A 15,548-nucleotide genomic window follows, 5' to 3' on the forward strand; every position below is an offset into this window, starting at 1 on the left:
GGGCGCCGTTTAATGCTCCTCACTCCGGGAGACATCCGCTGCCTTGTAGCTTCGACAGTTTACTGATAAGTGGCAGTCGTCCAGGCCAGGATATTTTTCCTTCTGCCCTGGGAAGCCAAAACGAAGAGCAGTTCAATGAGGTTTGTGGCAATGGGTGCTTTTTTTTTTTCTTTCTTCCCATGCACACACATACTGTAAACACACTCACACCATGCAGGAAGCGAGGAAGACTGACGGCTATTAGAGTGCAACGACGCTTACCCTTATCTTGCACCACGATAGAGATCTACAAAGAGCCTGGGAGAGATTATGAATTCATTACCTTGATACACAAGTGAGCACTACAACAGACAGGAGTTTGAGAATGGAGATAGGAGCTTGTTGGGTGCAGGAGGAGGATTGGGTAAGGGAATGTGGTGAATACAACCTGCTGATAGGGGATGACTCTGTCTGCTCACTCTGCTTTTTTTTTTTTTTTTTTTTTTAGCAGTGTAGAAGGACACAAAGAAAGCTTTTTTTTCATGTGGTTGCACTTACAAAATTTCTAATAAAAACCTATCACTTAGAATTGAATCATTCTGTTTTTAAATAGTAAAGATTAGTGTGATGACAAGGAGGCTTGTCCAACCTGAACAACCCGGGCTTCTATACCAAAGTTACATTTTAATCCAGAATACTGTTTCTGTTGCAAACCCAAGGTATTTTCTGTCTTCTTTTGCAGCCCAAATGAGTGTGTGTTTGTGTGTTTTTAACCTGCTCACCCTCAGTATCAGGGAGTGATTTTCCCTCCAGCTTCACTGAACTCAGCTGACATTTGCAGGAGGCAAAAACACTAAAGTTAAATAAACCAATAGGATTTGGAGCGACAAAGCTACGAACTGAGATGCTGGCACACGGTAAGAGTGAGTGTTTTTGCAATACTGTGTCTTAGCTTGTGTCGGGTCTATCCTGTGCACTACTGTTTATAGATTTTGAATGGATTTTTCTAACATATGGAAAATCAATTAAGCATGTCAGAGCTCAGTGTGGAGTTTGCTGCATGAGTAAATGCTCCTTGTGGAACAATAGGAATTACAGGGCTTTAATCTCTTCACATTTTGTCACGTTATTACTTTGGGGTATTTTTATCAATTTTATCTTATTTTATACACCAACACAGAGTGCCATGTACAGTAGTTGTGAATAAAATGGTGCATTGTTTTAATATTTAGTAAATAAAGAGAGTTGAGGGTTTTATCCCGACTTTATTCTGATATCATTTGTTAGAAGAGTGCCAAAAGGAAGAGCTACAAAAAGTCCCTTTGCAGATTGACACAAGTCATGTAGGAGGTATGTGTTATCTGGTTAGATGGGACCAAAACAGAACGTTCTGGCCTACATGCAGAGCACTGTGTGGTGCTCTGCACTAACACTGGTCAACATCCTGCAAAAGCAGTCAAAATACAGACCGAAATCCAGTTGAGAATCTGTAGCGAGAGTTGAAAATCAATGTTCTTTGACACTTTCCATCCAAGACGAGTGAGTTTAAGCAGTTTTGCAAAGAATAATTAACAAAACAAAAAAAAAAAAAAAAATCACTACCCAAGCCTGTCACAAACATACTCAAAGAAACTGATTCCTGGTTCTACAAAGGATTGACTCATAGAGACCTGAATACAAATTCATCTTGGTTATTTATTCATCTGTTCTTCTCTCTTCATGTCTCACAATTAGGCAAAGATTTTTTTCAAGAAGCTTTGTATCCTGGATTTTCCTCCTTAGACCCTATGTGATTTAACCAAGTCTGAAATCAAGCAAAAAAGCAAAAACCAACAACTCTGGTATTAACTATTAAAAGAAAAAAAAAAAAAACCTTTGCTCTCCCAAAAAAATCTATGCAGCAGTCATACAAGTCTTTCCTGTACAGTGACCTTAAAAGAACTATTTAGTGTTTAGCTTTTATGATGCGACTGTTAGCAGTTTTCATCTTCTTTACGTCATCCTTTTGAGAAGTTGTTCCACACATATTTCTCTGTATATGTGCAGAGTGATTTATTTCAGAGCGCATTTCGGAGTGCTTCTAAAATTGTGTGCATCCAAACTACATTCAGTGCATGTCATTGTATTCAGTATCCTCTATGTGAATAGCGTTAATCTAGGTTAGCGCTGTATGCATGTCCATCTTTAAGCAAGCATGCGCATCTCAGTGTTGCAAAGAAAATGCATAAAAACCTGAAGAGGGATGGAGTGATGAGTGATGCCAGAGGTGGTTTTCTACCAACCTCTTCACTGGCTTGCTGGCTCCCTAATGGCCTCTTCAGTGGGCTGACTGACCGACTTGCTGCCTCTTACTGGCTCAATCTTCCTTATTTGGTTGTGAAAGCCGGGGGACGACGGTGGGAAGGCAAAAGGGCTGAGGAAGCAGTGGTACTGTGTTTGCACGCAGGGTCAGGAGTTAGAGCACCACCGTGCCATGGAGAAAAGACAGATTACTTTAAGACAGTTACGGCGTAAGTGAGGTGTTGCTCCACAGCTGTCATCTGGATTAATCATGGCAGATTTCCCTCAGTCTGAGTAAGTGTGAGGAAGAAGGAGGATAACAGTAAATACTTGATGAACTCGTTAAAAAAAAAAAAAAAAAAGAAAAAAACGAGAAAATACAGGTACTTCTTTAACACCAGCACACTATGTTCTCTACTTCCTCTCTGGCGCGCTCTGAGAGGAAGTAGCACCCATGAACGAGTGCTACAGAAAGGCAGCAGAAAGGAAATTAAAAGCAACCATCCTTATAGTTTTGCTCTTGTCCACTTGAGTGCCTGCATGCCTGCCTGTGTTCCCTGGGCAATGTTTATGCTGTGCCCTACCCGGGACAGAATAGATTCGCCCACACAGCATTGTGCTCTCAACCAGAACCTAAGTAAGTCTGGCAAGCCTGAGCCACAGTACCATTCAATCCATCTCCTCTGGATTAGGCCCTATGGCCTGCGGGTAACGCAGCAATGACTGCATTAATAGATATAAGATAGCATCACTCTAACCCTCTTTAAAAATATCTCATCTCAAGTTTTTTTCTTTTTTTTTTCAGCAAAAGGCCACATCAGCAGGTTGTTTAATTTCATCCATCAGCTTTCTTGAAATATAATGTGAAAGTTTGACAAGCGCTGGAAAGACTTCACTGCTGAAGTTTTGAATGCCTGAAATATGAATTCTTGTTTTGAAACTGCAGCAAAATTCAGCTTGGATCTCTTCCAAATGAAGGAGAGAGAGAAAAAAAATGAAATCCCTGTAAACAACTCTTTAAACAAAGAAGCACATTTAGGATGCATCATGCTGCATGACTTTACAGCATCTCACACAGGAAAGTATATTAGCTAAAACATCTCACGTCCCCAAATACCATGAAATTATATGCGCTGGCATAATCAAATTCATTACCAGAAAATCGGGGGTCACTTTACATTTTTTTAAATGCTGCTGCAAATAAATGGAGCGTGAATAATTGAATAATGCTAATTAATTCCCGTTTTTCCTCCTCGCTCTTTAGGACGTATAGTAGAATTGCTTTTTTTTTTTTGTTCTCTAAGTAGTACAGGCATCACTATGGATGCTCATCAGGCACATTACCTCCTCTGTCAGACTCCCAGCGCCATGTTACGTAGAACACTGCTCAGAGAGAACACGCCGCCTCTTGATGCCAGCTATAAAGATTAGCAGAGCTTTGTTTAATTGTGCTGTTAACATCTTGGGAGCTACTTAAGAGCCGCTGCAATTTTTTTCCCATGGAAACTGTCTTTAAAACTCAGTCGGCAGTGCAAAGGCCTTAAGGATTTGTTCAAGTGAGGGTACAACAAGAACAACTTGTCTTACCTCTGTCTCTCTCATTCTGAGGTGTTACACCAACAGACAGACACCAAAGTGAAAGATACGTTAAATGTTATGCATGATGTATAAAAGAAATATAAAAAGTGCCCCTCCCAATATTGAGCATGAAAAAACCCCCAAAACAAACAATGCTTAATTTTGACCGAGCTAAGAAAGCAGCCACAGGCTTTGTTAGCAGCTCAATGATTCCACTCTAACCCAATCAGACTGCAGTGTTTTGTAACTGTCAAACAAATGCTAATGACATTTTGCCCAATTAGAGGCTTATTTCCTCTTGAGATGGATGTCTCATTTTAAGGCACAATAAAAGCTGCAAATTACACCTGCTGGCAGTCTAACACGGGTGACCTTTTATCAGCACACCACCAAAGGGCTTTTAATGGTAGGTCTGTTTGCCACAGACCCAAAGCAGCTCAACAAAGGTGAGGTCAAGCCTCTGGAACAGCATTAATCAACCTTTCACATTTTTGAGAGACATTGTGAAATATATTATAACTGATAACAGACTCTAGCAACTTGAAATGTAGTAAGTGGCATTCTGGTCGCTATTATATAGTTTTTTAGTATTTCATCAAAAGTAGCAGTCTAACTGATACATTTTTACATTAAATGTGCTTTATGTTTAGTCCGCTTTAAATCACTATAATTTGATATATATATATATATATATATATATATATATATATATATATATATATATATATATATATATATATATCACAGGCACCACTGTGGTCTTCACCTTCCAGGCCTTCTCCAGTTCCTCTCTGAGGCCCTGGTATTTCTCCAGTTTCTCATGCTCCTTTTTCCTGATGTTGTGGTCACTTCTTATTGCTACATCCACCACAACGGCTTTCCTCTGTTCTTTATTCACCACCACAATGTCCGGTTGGTTCGCCATTACCATCTTGTCTGTCTGGATCTGGAAGTCCCACAGGATCTTAGCTCGGTCATTCTCCACCACCTTTGGGGGTGTTCCCCACTTCGATCTCGGGGCTTCCAGTCCATATTCTGCACAGATGTTCCTGTACACTATGCCCGCCACTTGGTTATGTCGTTCCATGTACGCTTTCCCTGCCAGCATCTTGCACCCTGCTGTTATGTGCTGGACTGTCTCAGGGGCCTCCTTGCACAACCTACACCTTGGATCTTGTCTGGTGGAGTAGATCTGAGCCTCTATTGCCTGTTCATATATATATATATATATATATATATATATATATATATATATATAATATATATATATATATATATATATATATATATATATATATATATATATATATATATATGAACCCCCTCAGCCAAATCATCAACAAGACTGGCTACGGATACCGACTTAAGAATGGGGCCACAATCAGTCACCTCCTCTACATGGATGACATCAAGCTGTACGCCAAGAGCGAGCGAGACATCGACTCACTGATCCACACCACCAGGATCTACAGCACTGACATTGGGATGTCATTCGGACTAGAGAAGTGTGGCCGGATGGTTACAAAGAGAGGGAAGGTCGTCCGCACAGAAAGGGTCTCACTCCCAGAAGGAACAATAGCAGACATAGAGCACAGCTACAAGTACCTGGGAATACCACAAGCAAATGGCAACCTCGATGAGGTCACAAGGAAAGGAGCCACAGCCAAATACCTCCAACGAATAAGGCAAGTCCTGAGAAGCCAGCTCAATGGCAAGAACAAGATCCGTGCAATAAACAGCTATGCCTTACCAGTAATCAGATACCCTGCCGGAATAATTAGCTGGCCAATGGAAGAGATGAAGGCCACGGATGTTAAGACTCGGAAGCTACTAACCATGCATGGAGGGTTCCACCCCAAATCCAGCACCCTGAGACTGTACACGAGCCGTAAGGAAGGAGGCAGAGGACTAGTGAGTGTGAGAGCCACTGTCCAGGATGAAACATCTAAGATCCATAAATACATCAAGGACAAAGCCTCAACGGACGATGTGCTCAGCGAATGTCTCAGGCAATGGGGAACAGAGGACAAGGTGCTGGAGGAACCATCATGGGAAGACAAGCCCCTACATGGGATGTACCACCGACAAATAACTGAAGTGACTGATATCAGGAAATCCTACCAATGGCTGGAGAAAGCTGGACTCAAGGACAACACAGAGGCCCTCATCCTGGCTGCACAGGAACAGGCCCTAAACACCAGAGCAATAGAAGCTCAGATCTACCACACCAGACAAGACCCAAGGTGTAGGTTGTGCAAGGAGGCCTCTGAGACAGTCCAGCACATAACAGCAGGGTGCAAGATGCTGGCAGGGAAAGCGTACATGGAACGACATAACCAAGTGGCGGGCATAGTGTACAGGAACATCTGTGCAGAATATGGACTGGAAGCCCCGAGGTCAAAATGGGGGACACCCCCAAAGGTGGTGGAGAATGACCGAGCTAAGATCCTGTGGGACTTCCAGATCCAGACAGACAAGATGGTAATGGCGAACCAACCGGACATTGTGGTGGTGGATAAAGAACAGAGGAAAGCCGTTGTGGTGGATGTAGCAATACCAAGTGACCACAACATCAGGAAAAAGGAGCATGAGAAACTGGAGAAATACCAGGGCCTCAGAGAGGAACTGGAGAAGGCCTGGAAGGTGAAGACCACAGTGGTGCCTGTGGTCATCGGGGCCCTCGGGGCAGTCACCCCCAAACTGGAGCAGTGGCTCAAACAGATCCCAGGAACGACATCAGACATCTCAGTCCAGAAATGTGCAGTTCTAGGCACAGCCAAGATACTGCGCAGAACCCTCAAGCTCCCAGGCCTCTGGTAGAGGACCCGAGCTCAGAGGATGAAAGAGACCACCCACGGAGGGTGAGAGGGGAATTTTTTTTTTTTTTTTTTCATATATATATGTGTGTGTGTGTGCAGAAAACAGTTGTTTAAATAAGTGATTGCTGCACATATTTCATTACACAGTTCAAACATTGTAAACTAATTATTATACTAGCACAGCTTTGACATTGTTACATCTGTGCATAGCATTTTCCAAATATGTATTGATTAAGAACAGTTCAATTAAACTGCTACTGTTTTCCATCTAATATTTCACAGGAACCATCCTCAATACCAAACAAAATCCAGGCTTTGCAATTATTTCATGGATGAACTTTTCAGGAAAACATAGTGTGAAAAGCCCAAACAAATACTTCATTTCATATTTTAAGAGTAAGCATGTTATCATAGGTGGGAAAAGTAGCTGCAATATTAACTCAAGCACGCATTGCACTGCTTCAATGTATGTTATTTCATGTGGAAATAAAGAGTAGTGATCCAAAAAAAAGAAAATACTCAAGAGTAATAAAAGTATTACCGTATTTTCCGCACTATAAGGCGCACCGGATTATAAGGCGCACCTTCAATGAATGGCCTATTTTAGGACTTTTTTCATACATTAGGCGCACCGCATTATAAGGCGCATAGAATAGACGCTTCATACTCTATTATTACACATCCACATTAATAAAGAAATGGTCCCCGAGTACTTTATATAGTAGGCTGGCCCAGTCGTTGTTTCACTCACGGTGTTGGTGTTGCGATATTATGCCCAACTGCTTTCTGGGTAACACAGACCAACCGACAAGCTGCCGCTGCAGTCTCTGTCTCTCTTCCCCTGCCCCTCCCCCCCTTTAAATGTATTATCAAACTTTATTAACAAACCAGTGTTCTGACAACTATCCCAGCATGCACCGCGCACTACTTCTTCTACGGGGGAAAAAGAAGTTGGCGGCTGCTTACCGTAGTGGACCAACTACGTAAGCAGCCTACTGCATGTCTGTGTAAACATGACGTCTTTCATTTCGATCTGAGTTAATTAGCGTAGCATTTCTGCCGGATTTTCACAACATATCAGCCACGGCAATGGACAGGGGAACCAACAAGTTCATGTCATCTTTTTTGGACAACATCAAGGTGTTTGAGCCACTGGATGCCTCCGCGTCACAGCTAAAAGCTACCGATAGATGAGGAAAACAGCAGATCCTCACACCCTCAGCATAAATATAGCTGTGGACAAGATCACTGATGCCTATTGTTCTTGCAAGGCTGGGTAAGTCGGCATTCATGGTTTTGATGGTCCACAATGTACATTAGCATATGTTTACTACTGTAGCTTGTGTTTGTGAGACGGTCACGCACGTGGTAGCTGCACTGTGACCTAAAATGGGCATTAGCCAATGAAACGCGGCCCCTGTGGTAAGGTCCGTTGCTGGACCTGTTGTGGCTCAATATTGGTCCATATATAAGGCGCACCGGATTATAAGGCGCACTGTCGGCTTTTGAGGAAATTGAAGGTTTTTAGGTGCGCCTTATAGTGCGGAAAATACGGTATTATGAGTACTTCAGTAATACTGTTTTAATCTGATTGAATTGGTCAAAATTAACCCTCAGACAAAATATAAAATTATGTCCAGCTTCTGGTACTCAAAATAAAATGGAAAATATGTAAAGATAAATCGCGACATTACAAAATAACATTTCCGGGCACAACATAAAACCTTTGAAACAACTACAGAAGGTAAAGCATACATGCAAGAAGAGTGCAACATACTTTCAGTGACAATATGTACTGTCTGAACTTGATCTTTAAAAGACACAACATACCAACCAAACAGAAACAGCATTCAAACAATAAAGTCTTATTACTACCTATTGGTCATTCTATGAAACAACTCGAGGTGGGTTGGTTTGCCAGGAAATATACTGTAGTAAGAAGCATGTTAATGAAGTAGTACTCAAGAAGACTTCAAAAAAATTTTTCCAAAAAGTTAGTCAAGTAAATGTAACTAGTGTACCACCCATCTCTGATGACAGAACATTTGCATACATTGTTTTGCCAGTTACTTTTAATATTATCAAAATATTTTTCATCAGCAATTAAATGTATGAAATGAATACCACCATGGTATTCATTTCACAGTTATACCATAAGACTTTGAGAGAAATGGCTATACAATATGTGCCTACTGTGAATTAAAAAAAACAACAACCTTATAGATAGATTGAAACTTTGCATCATTGAATACTTAATTGCTGTGCATTGATCCTTTTTGCTATGCGTTACAAAAAGGGTGTTACTTAAAATATGAGTAGAAATATTGAGTGCAGGTTGTAAAATTAACATTTTACAATGTTCCATGAACCAACGTGATTTTCTCTCATCTCTCCAGTTAAAAAAAAGCAACTCGCTGACGCCTTTCTATGACTGTGGCTCAGTTTACCAAAAGCAGCTGTTAACCTAAGGCTTTAGGCCTCCAAAGATATGAAGCTTGGCACTGTGTGTGCATGAGACACAGAGGCGATGCCTGGACTTGTATCTGCTCTGACACTCATTTGGTCGCATTCATTCGCAGTTTCTGCATGTCTGCTGCGACACCACTGGTGGCAATAATCAAGCGATGATATGGAAATGAGAACATGGCATGCGTGATGGCAGTGGTGTCAACTATAGCAAATGTTTCAGCTCGGAATAAAACCATCCACCAGGCTGGAGCTGTGGAGATGAAAATGTTTCACAACACTGTGGAGGTATTGCATATTGACGTAGTGCTGTAATATCTGGATGAGATTGAGCCTACGCAGAGATGAGTGGAGAGGCACCGTTGATTAATAAAAAGTTTGTACCGGAATATGCAGTAAGTGTTTACCAACAGAAATTGTTGGTATGCACTTATCTATACAAGTGTATAATCTGGCATAATAAACATAATGAATAAATCTAGCATTATGAAGTAATAAACTTTTTATTACTCAACAATGCCTCTCCACTCATCTCTGCATAGATTCATACTACACAGAGTTGAACTGTCTATATATATGCATATATATAAACAGTTTAGACATATAATGAACGATTTATATGTATATATAAAAACAGTTCATTATCTGAAAATATCCAACACTGATATGTGAGATTGTTGTTTTAGATTTAATTTCTGTTGCCTTTTTGACTCATTTCACAACTGAATGTGCTGTATCAATATCCAAGGACATCCCTGAAAGAGAGATTGTGAGTAAAAATAACAGATAGAGTTAAAGAAACAAGTACATAAACTACACACTTACCATTTAAAGCAGCAGTCAGTTTTATTTAAGGGACACTAGCTGGCTTCCAATCTCAAGAGGATTCTAAGAGTTGCATTTTATAGAAAAATAGTTAATCATTGTCAAGCAGAACCTTTCCAAAATAATTTAATAGCGCTGTGCACCAGAGTGGAGAAAATAAGAGAGAAAGTGGGCGAGAGAGGCGGAAGCTCAGGGATCTGTATACATTATGTCTAAACTGATGCATGATGGCTTCCTGATCAAAATACTGCCAATGCTGTTTGTGAAATTTGGAATTGCAGGAGGAGCCCCTCAGTGCCAGGCTGCTGTGACAGGTAGATGATGGCTCTCTCTCAGTCTGAGCTCAGCTGTCAATTTCAATGGATGGGCTTTGTGGAGAGATGTGTGAAGGGATGTGTGAAAGAAGATGACAGTTCAGTGTGTGTCGTGTTGCGATCATCATTAGGAAGCAGAACACCAAAAAAAAAAAAAAAAAGATGGGCATGAAGGTAAATTTGAATCAAACTTCTAACTATGTTATCTTTTTGAAGCTATCTTTGTCTAAAGAAGTTGGTGAGGAAGTTTGCTTAAGTATCTTTCAGATAAATGTGTTCTTTTGTATTGTATCTATACTCTTTGATAAACAGATGAGAATGTAACCTTAACAAAATGGGAAATGTCTCACATTGTTGCTCTTTTAAACCTGTTGTATGCAATGACCAAACCAAAAGCTAAAATGACCAAGCTCAGGTCCATCTCAGTCAGACCTTCATGCCTGTCACTTAGATTTTTGGAAAGAGGTAGAGATAGAGAAACAAATTTATTTTCTGGAACAATATATTATCATTTAATTTTTATGTTGGATTTTGAAAATAAACGTGTGTCCCACTGAAACTGCTCAGTGTGGTTGACGTTACAGATTCTGTTTTAGGACCATTCCTCTTCTCGCTATATACTTTAGTCAGATTATGAGTAAATGTAGAAACATCTTTTGTCACCTTTATGCAAACGCAATCCATCTGTACTGTTATATTAAGGACTAATTTCATTAATTAGCAAACATATACTGGGTTGATATAGAGATATTAAGAAATGGTTAACAGATAATTAAAACCTGCTGGGGTCGCATCTTTGACACTGTAGCACCTGACTGTGAAACACGTTTTCCTCACCTTTATGCATTGATAATATTAATTCCTTTAAAAAGCAGCTAATTACATTTTTCTTCAGAAAAGCTTTAGGTTATTTAATACTATATTATGCATATTCAGCATAATATAATATGCCACTGACAGACTCTTAAAATACTTTTTCAATCATTATTACTAATTCATATTTGCAGTGAAAAGTTGTGATAAAGAAAGGGAACAAATGAAGGGAAAAAACAAAGCACAAAATTCACAGAGCTTTCTTCTCTAAAAAAATAAGAGACAAGACTTTGTGTCCACTGATGTGAAAATTGGTTGTTATGTAGAGTTCTACCAGAGAACAAAATAACAGCAAAATGGAAGGCGCTGTGAAATTGTTTTTTTTTTTGGTTGGCCCACTTACCACTGAGTTGTTTTCAAAACCTCTTTAGCCTCATATCTTCAGCTGCTTCAGTTCCTTCTTGTTTCTACTCTCTGGCTTGCACCTTTAAAGTGGACAAAGACATGGCAGACAGAGGGGGGGGAAAGGGAAATGAAAGAGAAACATTAATGAAAGAGATTACCAAATGAACTGCCTCCTCAAGTGCTAGGTGGGGGAATTCAACAAATGCAGAGATGATTTTCTCTCTCTCTCCCCATCCCCTGCCCTTTTTGACCAGAGGACGACAGTTCTCGGCTGAGGAGGAGGCTTGCTGCTGATTGCCTGAGAGCTGTGGAGAGCAAATCTGCATGAAATCCCTCCTGGCCTCCGTTCTTTCGTCTTTTTTTTTTTTTTTTCCTTTTAGATCATTTTCTCTTTCACATCTTTAATGAGCCTGACCAGAATCTGTGTGTGGAAGTATGTAACAGTGTGGGTGTGCGTATGGCTGAGTGCGAGTCGATGCATGTTTTGATAATCACCCACACGCTGTATTTGTAGACCAATAAAGTAAAGACTGGGTTCATAGTGTTTGCCTTGTATTTCTGTAAGTTACTACACATCTGGAAGTTGAATGCTCGGTAAGGTCAGCATTCTCTTTCTCCTTTTTGAGTCTATAGCTGTCCACTTGAGCACATCTGAAGGCAAAGGTGAGCTCAGCTTGTCTTTTACTTGTGAAAAGTGATTTTCCAAGATAGAAATATGATTTTGTTTGGCAGTGTGTGCACTAAGAAATATCAATTTAAAATGAATTCTTTCTGTTTTAGCCTATGCTTTCAAAAATAGTTGAACGGTTTTGAAAAATGTACCATGCTTCCCAACTGATAACCGACAAATCTGTCAGAAGGTTCAGACTGTAAATAGCTTTTATATTGATATTTGAATCTCCATGTGAAAAAAATTACCTTTGGGGATTAATAGAGTATTTTTGGATTTGAATTTGAATGAAATAAATCTTTAGATGACTGAGGCTAAATTTCAAAACGTTAAAAAATTGAAAACACAGCACCATTTGCAACACAGTAGCTGGCAATGATATTGAGCCTAAGAAGTCAAAAACAGCTATGGGTCATTATTTAAGATGCTTTTTCTTTCTATTTATTTTTTTTTCTTATTATAATTTGCTTATTGAATTTCAAGCATATTCAGGCACATGATGGACGTGGCCAATCTCTGAGTGATACTGACAACATGCATTGTCTTGAACATAGTTCTCACATTTGACTTACTATAAGTCCAACTTCAATGTTCCAGGACACAGTTGTGTAGGTTAATCAGTCAGATATTAGGATTCATTTAGTGACACAACAGAAATGTAAAATGTTTCATAATGTACATCACAATACTTTTTTAATCAGCAATATTCTCTCCTAATCGTTTTAATGTCTGCAGTTTCAGGTCAGCACAACTCTGCCCTCCAGCCCTACCAGTCGCGGCAAGAAAGGAGCAGCTGCTCCTCAACAGCAGCATTGTAACTCGCGAGGTAAAACATACGCTACTTTGACTTTGTATTGTTCCCACCTCATGTTATTCATATGGTATGATGCAGTTCCATGTTAGATTCTTGCTCTATCTAGGTTGTGTTGTTGCGAGGTGTTTTAAAATTCTGTTCCAAGTTGTCCTTTAAAACTTTTAGAATCCACCCTCCAAAGGTCTCTCTACAGAGACCTTATTATTATTGGATAAAAAATTGCAAACACATCCGTGATTTCTAAGTAGATATTTATCTTTATGAATATCTAAATGAACCTTATATGTAGACAGTAATTTAACTGATTACTGGATAAAGGTATTAAAACAATAAATTAAAAGAATGTACAAAAACTGCTCAAAAATTTTACATTTGAGTGAAATGAAATGGTGGTAGAAAGAGGTGGACCAGCGATAAGGAAAACATAAGAGAACTGAGAAGCAACATCCACTCAAGAATTTTGGGCAACTTTAGAACAAGTAAATTCAGGCTAGAGTCCCTATGCACAGACACATAGGCTACAAATGTTGGTTTTCTAGTGTCAAGCTAAACCTGAAGTGCAGTCCACATCAGAAGAGTCTTGTCTGAGCCAAGGAGACTCAGAGATTCAAACTCCTCTTTTCAAGTGAAACTGAAGTTTGCATTTTAAAATGTATCAAAAGTAACAAAGTTAATGTTACTTGAAATCCATGGTAAGGTTTCCATTGGCAGTGATTTTTTTTAGGGTGCCATCTGCTATGTTGGTGTTTGCCCACTATGTTTTCTGAAGTTCACAACTGACATATCTGTCCATAAGGACATTTCAGAGCAATTCATGCTTCCTTCAGGAGTTATGAAAATATGAAGATATTTCCAGCAGGACTTGACTCCTGCCCATACTGCTAAAGGTATCAAAAGCTGGTTCAATGACCATGGGGTTACCATGCTTTAATGGCCAACAATCACGCTTGATGTAGCCCCATAGAGAAACTATAGGTTTCTGTCAAGAGAAAGATGAGAGACACCAGATCCAACAATGCAGATAGCACAAAGGCTGCCATCAAAGCAATCTGTGTTTCCATTTCACCATAGCAGTGCCACAGGCTCACATCCATGTCACACAGCACTGATGGAGTAGTTTAAGCAAAAGGAGACCCACTAAATTTGCAGACGCCTGAACTTTCTGTTAAGAAAATGTTTATCAATCTGATATAACACTCAAATTTTCTGAGAGGCTTAATTTTCATTTTTATCATTTGTAAGCCATAATGACCAAAACGACAAGGAAAAGCTTGAAACATTTGTAAAATACTTAAAAATATGAGCTTAGTTTTGTGAAATAAGTGCCAAAAATATACTATTTTGTCACAGTATTCTGTTTGTGTTTAACACCCAAAGTAAAAAAGCAGCAAAAAGTCATAGGTAACCAAGAAACTATTTACTATTTACAAAGCAATTCTACTCCCTCACAGTGAAAGTTATTCGGTGGTTTAGTTCTCACTGATGGCCTATTAAAAGGTTTATTGTCACCAAGGTACAGCACAAATAGCATCATTCTAAAAGCACCACTAAGACAATTGCCACCTTATTAGAAATAGAATAGATATTTCCTTTATTGTTCTGTGGCTCCAACTTGTGATCCATCCTCAAAGGACGCGCTTAACGTGAAGCCGCTCAGTCAATGAAGTGAGCTAAGCTTCCAGCTTATTTTTGAAAGACACGTTGATGGCAGCGGCTACTGATTTATTTCTCAATTTCCAAATGTCCTGGAAAATATCACTGACTCCATAAGCTCCAAGTAGAAAGAAGCTCATCTGTCAAAAATAAATAAATAAATAAATAAACAAATAAATAAAAATATGGCCAGGTACTCCTCATAGCATTTCTGACAGAGGTTTCAAAAGAAAATCAAAAGAGTTGCCCGAGAGCTCATGAGCACTCACAAAGAACTTCAGAAAAAAAACCCTTACAAGGTAATAAGTGGAGCTTTCCCTGTGTAAATAATAATTTATGTACTCATCTGCAATGTAAACTCATCACAAAAGACTCCACTCCTGAAGAAACTGCATATTAAACTGTTTTCAAAATGATTTAATATATAGAAGAAAATACATCCCGTCAAATGTGTCATCTTGATGTCATGTTTAACAGTCCAGAGATAACAGCTTCCATTCACTCCTCTCTGTCTGTGGCTGATGTTACCGACTTCTTTCCTTCCCACCTGCTGTCTGGTGAACTGGGCGCCGCCTGAAGATAACCCCTCTAAACTAGACTCTGTGGACATTATTACCTCAATGTCTGACCATCAACACGATCTTTTATTCTAACGGCACGCTGGGATCAAGCTGCTTCTTCCTGCAATCAGTGTCGCCAAACTAGCTAGCTGCTGTACAGTTCCCAGGTGTACTGATTGCAGCAATGGGTGAAAAGAAATTTCACGTTAAAGCCTGTATGGAAGCAAATGTGTAAGAACTTCATAAAAATAAAGCTTCCATTTGCTTTATTTGGAGGAGGAGAAGAAAAAGACAAAACACCCAGCCAATGTCTGCAATACTCCCACATGCCTGCTGCCAAGACGAGCACAGAGAATTTGTTTAATGTACAGC

General features: G+C 39.6%; 1 protein-coding gene across 1 annotated transcript in view; it reads right to left on the minus strand.

Annotated features, from left to right (window-relative positions):
- Nucleotides 1-15,548, minus strand: part of ptprsa (protein tyrosine phosphatase receptor type Sa) — a 245,785-nt gene that overhangs the window by 184,419 nt on the left and 45,818 nt on the right. Inside the window, exon 2 of the mRNA XM_088005040.1 lies at nucleotides 11,478-11,559. The gene's annotated coding sequence lies outside the window, so the exon portion shown is untranslated. The remainder of the gene's footprint in view (nucleotides 1-11,477; nucleotides 11,560-15,548) is intronic.

This window comes from Poecilia mexicana, unplaced genomic scaffold (genome assembly GCF_051168715.1).
Source record: "Poecilia mexicana isolate PSO_F unplaced genomic scaffold, ASM5116871v1 scaffold_4, whole genome shotgun sequence".
Lineage (NCBI taxonomy): Eukaryota > Metazoa > Chordata > Actinopteri > Cyprinodontiformes > Poeciliidae > Poecilia > Poecilia mexicana.